This window comes from Schistosoma mansoni, chromosome 7 (assembly GCF_000237925.1).
Source record: "Schistosoma mansoni strain Puerto Rico chromosome 7, complete genome".
Classification (NCBI taxonomy): Eukaryota; Metazoa; Platyhelminthes; class Trematoda; order Strigeidida; family Schistosomatidae; genus Schistosoma; species Schistosoma mansoni.
This window is the reverse complement of record NC_031501.1, coordinates 7133645-7137039: the sequence shown is the minus strand read 5'-3', so window position 1 is coordinate 7137039 and position 3395 is coordinate 7133645. Positions and strand designations below refer to the sequence as shown.

At 35.4% G+C, this 3395-nt stretch overlaps 1 protein-coding gene and 1 non-coding gene across 2 annotated transcripts in view; one reads left to right on the top strand and one right to left on the bottom strand.

Annotated features, from left to right (window-relative positions):
* Positions 1–3395, bottom strand: part of Smp_134530 (putative organic anion transporter) — a gene marked incomplete at its 5' end in the record, with an annotated part of 68874 nt that overhangs the window by 61779 nt on the left and 3700 nt on the right.
* Positions 148–214, top strand: Smp_tRNA_01297_Sup_TTA.1.1. The gene has a single exon. It is a non-coding gene (tRNA).

The following is a 3395-nucleotide window of genomic DNA, read 5'->3' as shown; positions in this document are numbered from 1 at the left end:
AAAAAAACAATCCTTAGACTAACAAACAAATTTGATACTGATATTTCATAGATAAGCGACAGCTAGATGATCACAAAAAGTTCGATTTTCAACTATTTATTATTATTCAATTAGTATTATTTGCACAAGCAAGTGGCTATCAGGACTCAGTAGCTAAGTGGATAACGCGATGGCGTTTAAAGCGAAAGGTACTGGGTTCGAGTCCCAGAATGAACATCAACTCTGAGATATAGGTACATCCGGCTGACGAGTCCCAAATAGGACGAAACGCGCGTCAAACTGGATTCCACTGCTAGCCACTATCCATTTTTACTTACAATATATATTATTTTTTGGTATACACTATGAAGCCTTACCAAATTCTGCATTATCCACCGGCTATTAACATTAACTCTCTAACATATAAAATATGAATCGAATAGAATTACATGAATTTGTATGATAATCAGTTTTTTTAGACAAACGAAAGAAAAAGGTTCCAAATTCTAATACAACTTAATTTCTCATTCCATTCTCTAAACAACGATTTTTTTAAAAAAAATGAGTAAACCATTTCAATAAATTCAATCATATAAATAACAAATGACAAGAATAAAACCCGAGAAAAAAATGTTGAAACATCACATGTACTAATAAGATGAAATAATTGTTAAATCCATGAAGAACAATACTAATTATATCAGTTTAAGAAAGAAAGAAAGAAAAGAAAACCCATCATTGTTGTCAGGGTAATTTATATTTAGATTGTATCGTTGATGCATGATGGATAATAATGAGTTGGGTTTTTTTTTTGTTTAAATTGATAAACGCAAAGAATTCCATTTTAATTGAATATTAAATAAAAACTAAGAATTCATCAAGGATAAGAAGAGTAGCAGTTCATTTTTATAAGCATAGTGTTCTCAATACAAGTTAATGTCGATTGGAAACTACAGAGATCATGGAAAGATTGTTTTGTTTCATGTTCAAATCTCTTTAACAATGTATATCTGCAACTCAATATAAAAGGGGGGTTTTGTGGATATTTCAGTATTTTCATAGTTAAAATCATGAGTCAATTGAAGCTAGACCACCATGGGGAACCTAAAAGCACTGGACGGCCGTTTCGTCCTATTATGGGACTCCTCAGCAGTGTGCATCCACGATCCTGGCCCGAGGGATTCGAACCCAGGACCTACTAGCTTCGCGCCGGAGCACTTAACCGATAGACCACTGAGCCGGCATCCGACGGTGTTAACGTCTAACTTCAACTGATCCACGAAGTTGAAATATCCACAACTATGAAAATAAAAGATTATGATAAATCTTTTCTAACTATGTACATATACAATCTGTCTTGGTATGCGAAGATGAAAAAATGTATCCAATAAACAAATCATTGTATATACGATTGGTTGATCACTGGGTGATAGTGACCAATGTCATACGTTCCAAGTCTGTCTTGGTGTAGATCGAATTCTATCAACTACATTGCAATGTGGCCACTAGTGAATTGACACCGCATGCACTATGTTGAGAAGCAGAGGTGATGGTTGAAAGTAGTCGATAGGAAATCCTGGACCCAAATTTCGTGCTATTTGGTACTCATCATTCAAATGTACCTGTAATCTTGAGGGAACTGATGTTCCCTGGTGGATTCGATCCCGTGTCTCCCATCTTCACAGTTTGGGACATTACCATTGAGCTACTTAGACGGCAACAGACCTCTTGTAGGACTGAGATATTTATAACTGATTGAACACTGAATAGTGACTAGTGTGATGATTATCTTGTCTCCTTAAATGACAATCGAATTCCACTGACCAAGTTATTATTATCGTGATCTCTAATGGCTTTATTCAATACTATATATTTAGTACAACACAGAATTTTCAGCCATATGACCATTAGTCTATTTATTTATTTAAACACATAAATATTGGTACAAAAAAGCACCAGATAAATATGCGCCTCACAAATCTCATTCGATTTGTGTGAGGGCTGTGATGCTGCCCAGGTGCCCAGACTGAAGCAGGTGGTTTTCTTAGGGGGCCACATCCAAAGCCTTTGACCTAAAGGTCTGATCCACAAGATAGTGGTGCATCCTAAGGAGATGCAGTACCATGGTAGCCGGTGACTAACGATTGGTTCATACGCCATCTGTTCCTTCAAGATACTGGAGCCCATGTGCACCATTGGTTTGGAATCAGGGTTATCCAACTCCCCTAAGTGGACACCCACATCCACCAACCCGGTTAAAGCGCCGCACATTCGCATTTCGTCCTCTCAATTTCGTAAACAACACCCCCAACACGAGAAGGCAGTGAGTAGGACTTCTCTGGCAGAGGCTATATACGCGTGTCCATGTGAGAGCATTTGTAGAGGGAGAGCGGACTCTCCCCACTCTCGACCGTACCAGGGCATTTAGTCTATGGGACTCGAAATCACGTGTACTGTGTTAAGATGTTAGTAATAACCCTCATACACCTTGTTATTAACATGACACTTATCTATTTTATAACAATACACTAACCCATGTGTGTTAAACAACTATCAATACGATTGTGTAAGTTTAATAGACGACAATATCGAAATTACTGAAACCATTTATCATACATTAAGTATCGAAAATAATATAAATTGTTAGGACTAGAAAGAATACATAGAAATACACATGAATTTCTATTTAAAATAAATCCAACAAAGTTGAAATAAATCACTGAAACTATCGCTTGATGCTATTAGGAAATAAATATTCCCGTTCAAATAGACCTGGACAAGATGTACAATTCATACATGATATTGGTGAACGTGAGAAACTTGACTATGAACCTCGAAGGTTAGCATGAAAAATTAACATACAAACAAAACCTTAAATTCACTTGGTATGATTTGTTTGAATCTTCCCATTGATGTTTTAGGACTGCAACTGGTCAGTCTCAAATTGGCATATGTGCATACTGTGCATATTGCCTCGATATAGCCTAAATTCACAAGCATTGTAAGCAAAACCTTATTCTGTAATAAACATTTAGTTTTTTTTTTTACTTAATCACTATTTTGTTTTTCGCTATAATTGATTAAATCATTTAAATCAATGTAAGATAGGAGGTCAATTATTCAACATTTGAATTAGGTGAGAATTTCAAATGATTCTAAATGATACAATAAAAATTTGATTAATTTGAATATGATTACATTAATCTTATATGCTAAATATATAAGAACTTTCATCTAAATTAGAGCGAATAGTTTCACAGTATTTAGGCGCCGAGTTGATGTAAGACATTAAATAGAAATAATATATATTTGTAAAATCAAGGGGAATAAATTTGAAGTAAATCCAACGTTTCGCCTGACAATCTGGTCCAAGCTTTTTCAAGGAATTATCAATTCCTTGGACCAGATTGTCAGGC